This window comes from Tamandua tetradactyla, chromosome 3 (assembly GCF_023851605.1).
Source record: "Tamandua tetradactyla isolate mTamTet1 chromosome 3, mTamTet1.pri, whole genome shotgun sequence".
In the NCBI taxonomy this organism is placed as follows: domain Eukaryota; kingdom Metazoa; phylum Chordata; class Mammalia; order Pilosa; family Myrmecophagidae; genus Tamandua; species Tamandua tetradactyla.
In genome coordinates, this window is record NC_135329.1 from 68,725,718 (window position 1) to 68,740,157 (window position 14,440).

Here is a 14,440-nt window from a genome sequence, read left to right on the forward strand (position 1 = left end):
TTTTAAAAAAATGCTTTCACTTTCCTGAGTTTCATTTTCTTCTTAAAAGTAAATCTTAAGTTATGAGGCATGCAACTAGGTGAATGAAACTTGAAGTCAGTATGTTGAATGAAATGTCAGAAACAGACAAATACTATCATGCCTCACTAATGGACTAACTATAATATACAAACTCGTGGAACTGAAGTTGAGAGGATGGGTTATCAGGTTGAGGGCCGATTATAAAGGGATATATACTGTAAGCTCTTACAGCAGTCACATATATTCTGGAGTTGTAATTGCTATTTAACAATTCTGAGATGCTGAGCTCTGTGTGTATAATCTGGTCGTTCCCAGAAACTTCAAATATGTATGTGATATCTGAGACTCAGAGTTAGAGCACTGAAGCTATATAAGTCAGCATTATCCCATACAGCAACTGTTAAAAAATTTGAAAAGGTGATTCAACCAGAGATATGAATGAAGCTGATCTGGATATGACTAAGGTAAATCAGAATACAGAGTAAAGGATGATGCGGTCCATATTTTAAAACTTCAACTTCTGTGTGAGACCAAAGGGAAAGATGTTTATTTGCTGCAAAATTTATATTTGGGGTAGCACATTACCTAACCTAATTTGCATGGTTTATTTGAACATAATTATATGGAATCTTGAATAAGGCATGAGATCTTGTTGGTTTGTACAGGTTAGTGTGATGCCCTGATATATCGCAAAGTAATTTGGGCAGAGAACACAAAAGTATTTCCAAAGTCCTCTTGGGGGACTGGGGAGAACAGAAGAATGTCCAACTTCCCCATTAGGGAAATTCCTGATATTCTCGCAAGCAATGGGGACAACCAATTCAATAGGCTGGAGCCTCTATCTTGAGGTTTGACCCTGTGAAACTTATGCCTGCAAAGGAGAAACTAAGCCTACTTATAATTACGTCTAAGAGTCACCCTCAGAGAACCTCTTTTTTTACCAGATGTGATCTCTCTCTCTAAACCAACTGAGCAAGTGAACTCACTGGCCCCCCACCCCACCCCATGTGGCACATGACTCCCAGGGGTGTAAATCTCCTGGGACCCAGCATCATGGGATTAAAAAAGCCTTCTTGATCAAAAGGAGCAAGAGAGAAATGAGAAAAAATAAAGTTCCAGTGGCTGAGAGATTTCAAACATAGTTGAATTGTTATCCTGGAGGTTATTCTTAGGCATTATATAGATATCCCTTTTTATGTTACGGTGGCTAGAGGAAAGTATCTGAAACTGTTGAGCTGGGTTCCAGTAGCCTTGTTTCTTGAAGATGATTGTATGAAGATATAACATTCACAATGTGACTGTGTGATTGTGAAAACCTTGTGTCTGATGCTTCTTTTATCCAGGCTATGGACAGGTGAGTAAAAAAAATTAGGAAAAATAAATAAATAATGGTGGGGATAAGGGATAAAAAATAATTGGGTAGATTGAAATACCAGTGGTCAATGAGAGGTAGGGGTCAAGGGTATGGGATGTAAGAGTTTTTCCTTTTTATTTCTTTTTCTAGAATGATTTAAGTATTCTATAAATGACCATCATGATGAATACATAAATACGTAATGATATTGTGAGCCATTGATTGTATACTGTGGATGGACTGCATGTTTATGGATATTTCTCAAAAAAATAATTTTTAAAAAAAGTAAATCTTGCTCTCTTGAGTCACCCCTGCCCAGCCTTTCTGCCACATGTAACCTGGACTCAGTCCCTGTTCACTGCACTCTCTGGTATTTGCAGCTCATTCCCTTTAAGACACTCAAGGAAGTATACCATGGAGAGAAGGAGGTAGAGACCTTCACCTTTCAGGCTGAGATTATCTGACTTACATCTCTCATCATCAATACCTTCTATTCCAGCAAAGAAGTTTTCCTTCAAGAGTTCAACCCAAATGTTTCTGATGCTTTCAATATTTTTTATGACAGCCTGACAGACTCCTTTAGGTTGGATAGTGGTAAAGAGGTGAAAATTGAGAACATCCCCAGTCTCCAGGAATATTCCCTGATTCTGATGGATAAAGGCATTGGCATGACCAATGTTGATCTTAGTAGTTTGGGAACCATTGCCAAGTCTGGTACCAAGCATCAAGTCTGTTGCAGACATGTCCATGACTGGGCAACTTGGTGTTGGCTTCTATTCTGCCTACTTGGTGACAGAGAACGTGATTGTTATCACAAAGCACAACGATGATAAGCAGTATGCCTGGGAGTCTTTCACTGGGGACTTCTTCATTGTTTGTGCTGACCATGGGGAATCTATTGGCTAGGGTACCAAAGTGATCTTTACTTAAAGAAGACCAGACAGAGTACTTAAACACTAGACAGACGTGGGTTAAAGAAGTGGTGAAGAAGCACTCACATGTCAGAGGCTACCCTACCACCCTTTATTTGGAGAAGGAATGAGAGAAGGAAATCAGTGATGATAGGGCAGAGAAAGAGAAAGGTAAGAAAGAAGAGTACACGGATGATGAACAGAAGCCCATGATGGATGATGGCGTCTCAGATGAGGAAGATGAAAATAATAAGTACAGAAAAAGAAAACCAAGAAGATTAAGGAGAAGTACATTGATTACAAACTGAGCAAGACCAAGCCCATTTGGACTAAAACCCTGATGCCATCACCAGGAAGAAAATGGACAATTCTGCAAGAATCTTGTTAATGATTAGGAAGACCACCTGGCAGTCAAGCACTTCTCTGTGGAACGTTAGTTGGAATTTCGAATATTGTTCTTCAGCCCCGCTGGACATCCTTTCACCTCTTTGAAAACAAGAAAAAGAGCACCAGATATTATGTTTGCCATGTGTTTGTCATGGGCAGCTGTGATGAACTGATACCAGAGAACCTCAGCTTCATTCATGGGGCGGCTGACTTTGAGGGCCTGCCTCTAAACATCTCAAAGTATTGCAGCAGAGAAAAATCTTAAAGGCCATTTGCAAAACACTGTCAAGAGGTGCCTTGAGCTTTTCTCTGAGCTGATGGGAGACAAGGAGAACTACAAGAAATTTTACGAGGCATTCTCTAAAAACCTGAAGCTTGGAATTCATGAGGACTCCACTAACTAGAGACACCTTTCTAAGCTGCTGTGTTATCATACCTCCTAGTCTGGAGAGGAGATGGCTCCTCTTTCTGAGTATGTCTCTCGCATGAAGGAGATCCAGAAGTCCATCTGTTATTATCACTGGTGAGAGCAAAGAGCAAGTGGCCAGCTCTGCTTTTGTGGAGCTAGTGCAGAAGTGGGACTTTGAGGTGGTCTATATGACTGAGCCTATTGATGAGTACTGCATGCAGCAGCTCAAGGAGTTTGAGGAGAAGAATCTGGTTTCAGTTACCAAGGAAGGCTTGAAACTACCTGAGGATGAGAAAAAGAAGAAAATGAAGGAGAGCAAAGCCGAGTTTGAGAACCTCTGCAAGCCCATGAAGGAAACCTTGGATAAAATGATTGAGAAGGTGACAGTCTTCAATAGGCTATGTCTTTACCCTCTAGGCTTGTGTAACTAGCATGTGTGGGTGGATGGTCAACATGGAGCAGGTCACGAAAGCCCAGGCACTCTGAGGCAACTCTACAAAGGGTGAAGGGCCCTTGCCTTCAGAGAGTCCCACCAGTGAGCAAGCTCCTTCTTACTTTCTTCTCTGCTCAGGTTCAGGGGGCAGGAACCCAGAGGTGAGCTTCTCGAGGCCAGGGACAGCATCTTACCCTCAAATATGTGTGGCACAGCACCTGGCTTCCTCTGGGTGCAGAGGTATAACTGTCTCAAGGTCTCCAGATGTGCACCCTAAGAAAGCAGTACGACGCTTCACTTATCTGTCTTGAATCAGGCCCTCCAGCTAGGTGTTTCTCCAAAGTCCTCTGGACAACTGGGAGGTCTGCGGCATTGTGCCACCTGCATCTGCATGTTCTGCTCTCCTCGCTACTCACCTGGAAGGACACCTTAGCATCCAGTGGACTGCAAGTGGAGGTCCTTGCACAGTGCCACTCAGGCGCCTCCTTTCCCACCTCTTCATTGAGGGAATAAACTCTCACCACCACACAACTTTTAGGGAAAACTTTGTCACAAAATCTGGCTCAAATTCTCCTTCAGAAACAGGCCCAACAAGGGAAGATTGCACCATGTAAAAGAAATCTTAGGTTTTAAGGGCAGAGCAGCTAGGCTGATGATGCACAAACCTTCTCCTGTGGCTTCCTCTCTGCTGTCCTTGCCCTAAGGCACTCCCCGAAGCTTCTACACTCACGGCACTTCTCACAGCTCAGTTCTCGGTCCATCTCCCCAAGGGCTGGGGTCCCACCCAAGAGCACAAGCCCTTTTATGGAAATTTAAGGGAGTACTTCTATGGCCATGCATCTTACTTATTAATAGGTACATTACAAATGAGCTATTGGGTAAAAATACAGTATTTGTAAATTAAAAGTCATGACATTTAGAGATTTCTGAGGCCTCTAAATTCAGTGTTATACAGAGAATCGGGACCTCCAGGCTGGCAAGAGTGGAAAATTCTTGCAGCAGAGAGCATTGACTGGTCATTAGGGTTCCTCCCATTTGTGGGAAGGATACCTGGTCAGAAGCAAAACATCGGGGCTGTTTTGAGTTGGTTGTAGTTTTCATGTAACGTCCCTTTTGGCTTTTTAATGAAAAATTATCATTAATTATCCATTGTTCGTGTCAAGGTTTATCTTTTTTATTAACTCTCTAAGCTATGGTGATAAACATGCAATAATTTGGGTTTCAATCTGGCCAATAACTAGATCGTTAAACCATATTTTCATTGTGGTCATTCCGTCACAAAGTATTTCCTGAGTACTTGTTTTGGAGCAGGCGTCATTCTGAATGTGGGAATACAGTGCAGGAACAAAACAGGCAAAGACCACTGTCCTCATGGGTCCTACCTGAGGACCATACCCTACTGCAAATACGCAATGCTCTCTCCTAAGGTGTGCTTTATTTGTTACTTCATTGTTACAGCTAAGCTCTTCTTCCTCTGGGGAAAAAAGGGGAGATGCTAGCAATGTCTGGGGAATTTTCCTCCCCAAGGTGAACCCAATTGAAACAGCGGGACACCTTAGGACTGAGCGCCCTCTGAGTCCCCACAAATCTCTTCATCACGAAAATTGCTCAGGACACACTGCTTTGGACCAGATGCTAAAAGAGGCACTCCTTCAAATGTTTCCAACTGAAAAACCCTGAAATTCTGCTTCTCCCTGCCTGAATCCTAATCACTAATCATTAATCCTAATCACTAATGTGGAACGAATTCCCTAATGAAGGGAACTGAGCATAGTCACCTGTCTAGCATCTCAGACCTCCAGCTGGCTCCTCCCCAGGGCAGTCTGGGATGGTGTTTCCTGTTGGTCTCTGGGAAGCGAGTACAAGTCCAACACAGGCTCCACGGACGGTGCTCCTGGCTCAGCCCAGCACAGGAGTGAGCTGCGTCACCCGTCCACTCATCGTCTGAGCTCAGCTTCTGATGGGAAGTCATGATGTTGCTGCTGGAGTCACGGCTACTCCCCGGACAAGTACCACACCTTACGGATTGCAGAGAGAAGCTTCCAAAGCCACACAAAGGTGGTGCTTGTGCGTATGTGCATTTTCATTCTCAGAACCCATTTCTACTGAAAACAGCACACCCAGCAGGGCTGGCCATGTCTGGTTTCTCTCAGACCCACCTCCGCTCAAGTGTCAGTTTTGAGATATCTTACCCCATTGGCTTCATTATCTGTAAAGTGGGGAAAATTGTATCGATATCGTAGATTATGAGATTAGAGATTAACTGAGTAAAATTTCAAACATTTACATTGCCCAAAATAGGTGCTCAAAACTCATCTTAATTGTTCAAGAAATGCTAATACTAGCCCCCTTCATTTCTGAATTTGAATGGCTTTAAGAGAGTCTGTTCTCTTTATAATGGAGTATTTTTTGACCATGTCTCTTAATATGTGTATATTTATGCCAGAAAATCTGACTGTGAGAAATGGAAGGATCCTCATAGATTAGCTAATCTCTTGTTTTGGTTTTTTAATATTCAGACTTTTTTCTTTAAATAAAAGCTGACTTTGTCCAATGTGAGTGGTTAAAACAGGAGAGGGAGCCCAGAATTGCATCTCTCCCAGAAGTGACCCAGAGGTACCTCACTGAACCTCTGTGAATTCATGAGGTTTAGTTTGAAAACCACTAGCCACCTTTTTCTTTTTACAGATGAAGTAATTTAGAGCCATATAAAGGACTTTCTCAAGGTCACTGACAGATCCAGGATTCGCATCCAGGAGACGGCTCTGTGGCCAACGTTTTTATATTCAGTTCAGCAATTTCAATCATTTACCAAACACTTATTGAGAGCAGATCTTCATGCCAGGCATTGTCCCAAGTTCACAGGAATTAAAGGTGATACTGTCTTACCTCTGCCCTGGAGCAGATGAAGGAAAGGGGAGGCAGCTGGCTACTCCCCCAATAAGTACCAAATGGAACTAAGGGGAATTCTAATGAAGTACAAAATATATGGAGCAGTGAAAGGAAGGGCAATGTGCATTTTGTTGCAAAATGAGAGCAATTTCTTTTAAAATGGGGCTTTAAAGAATGGCATGATTTCCAGGCAGAAGTGCAGGGTGAACATTCCAAGAGTAAGACAGAGAATGAAAGAAAGCATGGGATCAGAAAGGCTTTTTCTAGGAATAATGACTATTTCCGGTTTGTTGAGCCATAAATAACACATGCAGGAGAGGCATGAGGTGAGGATTTTACTTTAACTGTCCACAACTTTGTGTAGGGTCTTGAAAGTTTGGCCAAGAGGCTTGGGCTTGATCCTCCTGGTAGGAAAGAGGCAGTGCAAGGCTGTGAGGACTTGAATGCAGTATTCAGAGCTATGTTTCAGAGAGATTGTTTTGATGTTTCTGTGCAGTAAGGTCCGTATCTAATAACCTGAATATAATTTTAATGACTCTTTTCCCTGTTTTGCTGCATATACCCTAAGGACTTAAATTCTTAGTAGTTTATACTTCCTGTTCCCTCCACCAACTAATCACAAGCATGCATTTTTATAAGTCTGGGGAGAAGAGAAAGAAACTAATATTCATTGCGTACTGACTACCTAATAAATATGTTGATATTTGTTCTTCACATCAGTGACATCTCGATGTGGGAATTCTGACTCCCGCTTTCTAATACGGAAACTAGCAATCACATCACTTACCTGCGCTCACACAGTTAGCAAAAGATGCAGGTGGGTCAGGCCCAGGTCTGGGTGACTCTGGAATATGGGCTTCTGCTCTGGGGGCAGTTCCCAAGTGGAATGAGCAGTCCCAGCTATAACAGGCAGTCTCTGGAAGCTGAAGGTGCGTGGAGTAGGAGAGGAGATTATCTCTTGATAAGGAAAATGTCTTTTCCAAAGATATTAACATGAATACCCAATTCACTGAGGGCTTACTCACCTCCAACCCTGTCATGCCCTAAGCCTTCTTTATCTTATGCAAGGTCCTGAGGATGCAAGGCCAAGAAAGGGGAGGTTTGGGAAAGACAGCAGGTAACTTCCTGGAAATGCATACAGGCAAACTAGCACCCAAACTGACATGTAGAAAAGCTTGGTGCTACCCCTGTCTGCTGCTAGCATAGTTTGATTTGGTCTGTTCCAAGAATTATCATTGCATGTGGGGAGAAAAAAAAGTCTACTTGGGCTTAAACTCATCAGAAAAGAGACCCAGAAGTTTGCCATCCAGTACCACCGCTTGCTCATCTCATTCCTCATTCCTGCAAACTAAATTTCATCTATGCAGAGAACTAGAAGTGAAGAGATGTAACAAGGCATCACCTGGTACAGAACATTCTCACCATACAGCACGTGGTCTCCATGAGCACTCGTTCAAGTTCAAACTTGGGCTCCTTAGGTATATAACTTGGGACTTCACTTAACCCCTGTAGGCCTCATTTTCTCCCCTGTGAAATGGGATACTAAACATGCTGCACTCATAGAATGCAAGTTCATATGCATAAAAGAGCACACAATATAAATGTTTGCTATTATTTTATTATTGGTGTCATTGATATTATTATTTTTATGGCTGATAGCATTATGATGCATTCCCTAAGCCCATAAAGTAGGTACTAAATGATATTCCCTGATGAATGGATGGATTAATGAAAATCCTCTCTTTAACTTACACCAGAGAAGTATCCTGGTATTGACTGTTCACTAGAGCAAAATAAGACATCAGTGAATTAGAATTCTAGGATGTGCATTCTCAGACCCTTTATAAACCAATGAAATAAAAACCTCAGCACTGTCTATGGTATCCTCCACAACTAATGCTGCACTCTACAATACCTGAATGCTTCTTATGATGTTCAAAAACAAACAAAAAGAATATCATATTGATTTAGTAATGTTAATTAACAAAATCCTTAAAAAGGTATATTCCTCTTGATCCAGTTGTTCAACTTACAAGATGAAATAAATACACCCACAAAAGAAAAAGCATTATGCATAAAGATGTTAACCATAATATTTCTATAATGACAAAATAATCTCAATTAGCCTAAACATCTAAAAACAGTAAGAATGAATATGTTGATCAATAAACATACCAAAGGGAACATCAGGCCAACTTTCAAAATGTCATATGCTAAGGATTTTCGTCATGATATCCAAAGGCCTCTTAGAAGAAGAACATTTCTATTCGTATGTCAAACCACGGCCCATAGAACTAATCAGACCCACAGCCAGCTTCTGTACTCCTGCCAGTTAAGGATGTTTTGTTTTGTTCTTTAACATTTTTAGAGTGTGGAGAGGAAGAGGAGAAGAAGGAGGAAGAAGAGGAGGAGGAGGAAGAGAAGGAGGAGAAGGATGAGGGTCACAGACTATAAACGGTCCGCAAGACATAAAATATTTTTATTTTGGCCCTACACAGAAAAAGGTTGACAACCTCTGTGATTAGAACAATGCCCAGATACAGAAGAGTTTTGATAGATTACATCATGTCTGTCCTCTCATTTCCATCAAAGTAAGAAAAGAGAAATTAACTTTTAATTAATTTAATCATACTTTTCCCAAAATGCTTTGAACTAGTGAATTGTGTCTTTTGTGAATGGAACTTCAGGGATGAAGTCAAAGGCCACTTGAATTGTCTGAAATTGAACTTTCCCAACAGTTTTTCTTTTAATTGAATCTCAAAGACTGGGAAATAGAAGGGAGGTAATAAAGAGCAATTAATCTTATGCAAATATGAACGTTTCCATCTACAACTGAATGAGTCTTGGCGTATGCCCACTGGAACGCCCATTAGGTAGCACCATATGAATATGGGAAGCTAGTTACTATGCACAACTGGAGAAAATTAGGAACTTTATTTATATTTAAATATTGCATATTTTGAATTAATTTATGATCTTGCAAGGCATTCAAGCCTAATGACTAGTTTGAGACTGGTGTAAAGCTCTAGCCCGTTGATCATTATTTGCACTTTTTCACACTAACGATCTCTCTTCTGGTCTGGAAGTTGCTTTCAGGTCGGCTCACACCTCAGAGTTTGATGGGCCTTCCACTGATCCATTCAGAGCAATGGGTCTCTGCTCTGTTTGCTCCTCTCCACTTGTCACACGTGACCAGGGATCCCTCAAGACTGTAAGATGGTTAAGGACGCCACTAAGAGGGAAGTCTGGCGAGTATCACAGGGGAAGGCCAGCTAGCAGAGAGCATTGGAAACTTTTGAGCTTGCCAGCAGACCCAGAACTTTAAGGTTTTTTTTTGTGTATCTGAATTTGCAGTAGGCACTGCAAAATTCACATACGCTGGGTCTTTCAAAAACGTCAGTGCTGCCATCAGTGTGAACTTGAGCTAACTGCTTGCCTGTGTCTTGGTTTCCTCAAACATAAATTGTGGGGGTGGGGGTAGGGTCAGTGCATGATTTAACCATCTCTAGGGTTCTAGGACTCGAACAATTCCTGCTGCTTGGGCATAATAATGTTCTCAGATTATTCTAAGATGTCATCCCGTGCTTACTAGTTACAAACCAAGACCAGACTCCAGTTCTCTGGCTCAAGACCTCGTCCAAGCTCCAGCCATCACCCATCGCACATCAGGGATTGTACCTACACACCTTGGGGTTAGTTACTCTCCCCATGGCTGTCATCCTGGGTTACGCCACAGAGTATGACTTCTTAACGTCAAATGTATCTTTGCATTATTCTGTGCTTCCTGAAACCTCTTCCTTGGGTTCTTTCTGTTATGTTATTTGAGTCTCTATTTTGCTGGTTAATAAGCTTGTCTACATTTCAGCTACTCAGCTGTGCATCTCTGTCTGGCCCAACTATAACCTGACTCTGTGCTGAGAATTCTACTCCCCAGTAGTTCTCCCCACCCCATAAGACTCCGGATCTTTCTTTCCATCCGTTTGTAAAGCCCTGCCACAATTCGAAGTTGTGCGTTTATTTCCTAATAGATTACACAGAATAATAAAGTTTCCTTTTATCAGGGGAATCACACTGGTTTTCTCAATTTTAACAGAAGCCCAGATTGGAAATATACCATGACTTTGTTAACATAAATATGGGGATATGACTCATGACTTGAATAATGAAGGTGCTTGGAAAAACTCAAAAAACAAATGGATTTGTAGGGCAATAATTTACCAGAACAGGTTCTTAATGGTCAAATTTTGGGAGCCAGAGACTTCATTTTCAAAATAGTCTGCCTATTCCAAGGCAACCAGGAGTTATAAAGATCTAACCATCCACCTCGGCAGAGTGGGCGAGCCCTGGGAAGGCTGCCAGGCAGCTTGGGCAGAAGACAAACAGGCAGTCAAGCTGCACTTCCAGGCCAGGAGAAATATCCATTAAGCCACACACCCCAGGCTGGTCAGTCTGGCAGAATCCTCCCCACTGAGGGTTGACACGCTGACCCTCGGGCATTCCCACCACACCTTCCCCTACCTGGGAATTCGAGAGGTGGTACAACTTTTTAGCCCTTACCTAAAGCAACTCACTCATTCGCAGATGAGCCACTTGGTGCCTAGAGAGGAGGAGGGTTTTGTCCAGTGTCATGTGGTCAGCAAGCACTGGAGGAAACTTAGAATCAAGTCTCCTCATCTGGTACCTTCTATCACACGGTGCCATAACGGACTGAATCAGGAATTTTGTATACAGCCTTATCATGGAAGAAACAAAATTATAATATGATGATTACCTGAAGTGAAGTCTTGTCCCAGGGATAGCCAAGAGTCGAAGGAGCGGATGAGCAGTGAAGAAGGTACCCTGGTTTGCAGGGTGGTATCTGCAGGTGCTCGTTGTGGGAAGTTCGCAAACACTAAACCTTCACAACAGACAGTATCCAGAGGGAACCACCTGCCCCGTTGCTTAATCCTTTACTTCTATTAATCAGAATATTATGAATTTTGTTTCTTCCATGATGGGGCTGTTTACAAAATTCCTGCTTCAGTCCCTTATGGCGCTGTGTTTTTGTTTTTCTTGCAAAAACTTCTGAACTCCTTGGGTGTTTATTATACTTTTGATAGATTCAGAGTTCTTAATGCATAATTTGGTTTAAAGTATGTCAAGATCTAGTATATCAGGATCTAGAACTTAGGGGGGAAAATATATATATATATATAAAGCAACCATGTTTATTCTCGTAACACCCTCAGTCTAGCATGGGAGAAAGAAACAAAACAGATCATTCCAGTAGAAAGGAGTTGTTGCTGGGACAGTGTTGGGTACAGGACATAAGACATGAAAAGCTATGGCTGTACATATATGGAAAGGAGACAGCAGGGAGAAAAGGATTCTAATATTCCCTGCTTTTCAGAATTCCAAATTCCAATAGGAAACTCCTACAAAGGAAATATTCCCCAAAGCAGTCAAAAAGGGAGAAAAGGCTTAATCATGGCTGTAGAATTCTTTTAAGTAAGGAGATGAGTCCAAATGATTTAATGAACAAGAGAAAAAACCCTCTTCTCCCTGAAAAATGCATATTCCCCTCTCCCTCCTTTGGGGAGAAAAGAGGTGGAGAATTTGACCAAATTTGGGTGTCTGTGAGTAGGGCGGGATATGGGGGTTAATTCAGGACATGCAGTGCCTCTGTTCATGGTCTCCCAGCAACCTGATGAAGTGGAAAGAACATTTGCAGCCAAGAAGAGTTCCACCAAAATACTAGTCATTTCATATGAAGCAGGTTATCACCGTGGCCTCAGCTTCGGGTTCTTCGACTTTGAAATGAGGCTAACAGCACCCGTGGCACAGAACCGTACCTGTCAGCCACCTGGCACATGCAGCCTCAACCGCCAGAGTCCCCCTGCTCCCTCCTCTCCCTCTGCTTCTCTGGACACCCACCCCCATCAGGCTCAGCCCTACCAGTGCCCTGAGCCTCTCATTCTCCTGATTAGAAAAACAAAGCAAGAATAACAAAAAAAAGAAAAGCTTCCTTTCCCCTGTGGAACCAAATGCTCATTTATCAGAGCACCGTGGCCCTGCCAAACTGCCTTTCCAACCCCTGCTCACCTTCTTTCCACCAGAAGCCTCCACCTCATCGTCTGTGGTAGTTTGCCAGGGCTGCTAGGACAAATGCAGGCGGACCTCGGAGGTATCTCGAGGCCAGTTCCAGGACACCACGGAAAAGCAAATACTGCAATAAAGCAAATACCGTGAAAAAGTGAACGCCACGATAAAGCAAATACCACATAAAAGCCAATACTGTGAAAAAGGAAAGGCCACAATCAAGGGAATACCATGAAAAAGCAAACACCGCAATAAAATAAATACCATGGAAAAACAAATACCGTGAGAAAGCAAACTGTGAAAAAGCAAACACCAAGAAAAAGCGAATACCGCAATAAAGTGAATAATGCAGTCAAGCAAAATAGCGAATTTTGTGAAAAAGCAAATTCTGCGATAATGTAAATACCTCGTGTGGCAGCCAGGGCCCAGACCCCTCCTAAATGGGAACAAGAGTTGAGCACGTAACAAGACTGCTTTAACCAGGACAAAGGTTGAGAAAGTAAGCAATCTTCCCGGAGGGAAAACAATGTAACCAGGGATGTAAAACGGTGTTGATTGTACCTTAGTCTTAACCATTAGTCTTAGTAAAACATCAGGACTTAGGCCCCTTTAATGATTATACTAGAGGTCCAATGCCTTCATACGATAAGGAATACCTTTGTTCTAAAATCATATACATATTGCCCCCTGCAAGCCTCTCCCTTGCGGGGCACTACCCCTCTGGACTGGCCACCACATGAGACACTCTCCTGTTTGTAAGTCCTAGTGCATCTATATGTCCTTCTGCACCTGGTGTGTTTTTTGGTTTCATAGCAGCACCAGTCCATGCTCTGCACAAACTCAGTCTGCCCTGAGCACTGCAATAAAGCAAATACCACAATAAAACAAATACTGCAATGAAGTGAGTCACAAGAATTTTTGGTTTCCCAGTGCATATAAAAGTTATGTTTACACTATACTGTAGTCTACCAAGTGTGCAATAGCATTATGTCTAAAAAAGCAATGTACATACTTTAATTAAAATATGATGCAGAGACATGATGTGAGTACATGGCATTGGAAAAATGGCACCAAGAGACTTGCTTGTCTCAGGATTGCCACCAACCTTCAATTTGTAAATAAAGTAAAACTCAGCTGAACAAAGCACAATAAAACAAGGTATGCCTAAACCACACACTGAGTTGGCATAAACAACAGAAATTCGTTGGTTCACAGTTCTAGGGCCAGAGATCTCAAATCTGCAAGGCTACACTTTACCCTGTTCTATGATGGCCATCTTCCAAGTGTGGCTGAGTCCTCAGTTTCCTCCCAAGGCTTTGACTGCCTTTTGGTTTCTCCCATGGAACCTCAACCCATGCAGGTGAGGCCCACTTCCAGGGAATTTAGAGGAGCTACTCACAAATAAGCACACCCGTAACTGAGAACCCATCTTCAAAAGACCGATTTATGATGGGCTCGCGCCCAGGCAGACAAAGATGAAGAGTCTGTCTTTTGCTAGGGAAGATGATTCACTCTGCCACATCATCCCAGACTAATTAGATAGACAGAGGAACGTTTACGCAGCAGTGCTGTCATGTAGACCCCCTCGCTTTTCTCCTTTACCTCTCCAAGCCTACCAGCTTCTTTCAAGTTTAGCTCCTGCACTAGACATTCTCAGGTAATTTCAGCTCACAGGAGTAGCATCTTCTTTGGAAATATCACGGCGGGTATTATTGTCCATGCCATTCATTTAGCATATTTACTTTATCTCCAAATAATTTCCAGATCCTTCCTGTTCTCCAGCCCGGGGGCTGGGTGTCTTAACTAGCCTGGCATTTTTCACATGGGCAGGTCTCTTCTCCCCAATTAGAGAGCAAATCCTTTGAGAGCAGGGACCAGTTATAAGACACGTCTCCATTATCCACAGGGTGTGTGAAGTGGTGCAGTACACAGGAAAGGACAAAAGGATGCCCTTT

At 42.4% G+C, this 14,440-nt stretch overlaps 1 pseudogene; it reads left to right on the top strand.

The window, feature by feature from the left end:
• The window catches only part of LOC143675603 (heat shock protein HSP 90-beta pseudogene), a 119,622-nt pseudogene that overhangs the window by 62,141 nt on the left and 43,041 nt on the right, over nucleotides 1–14,440 (top strand).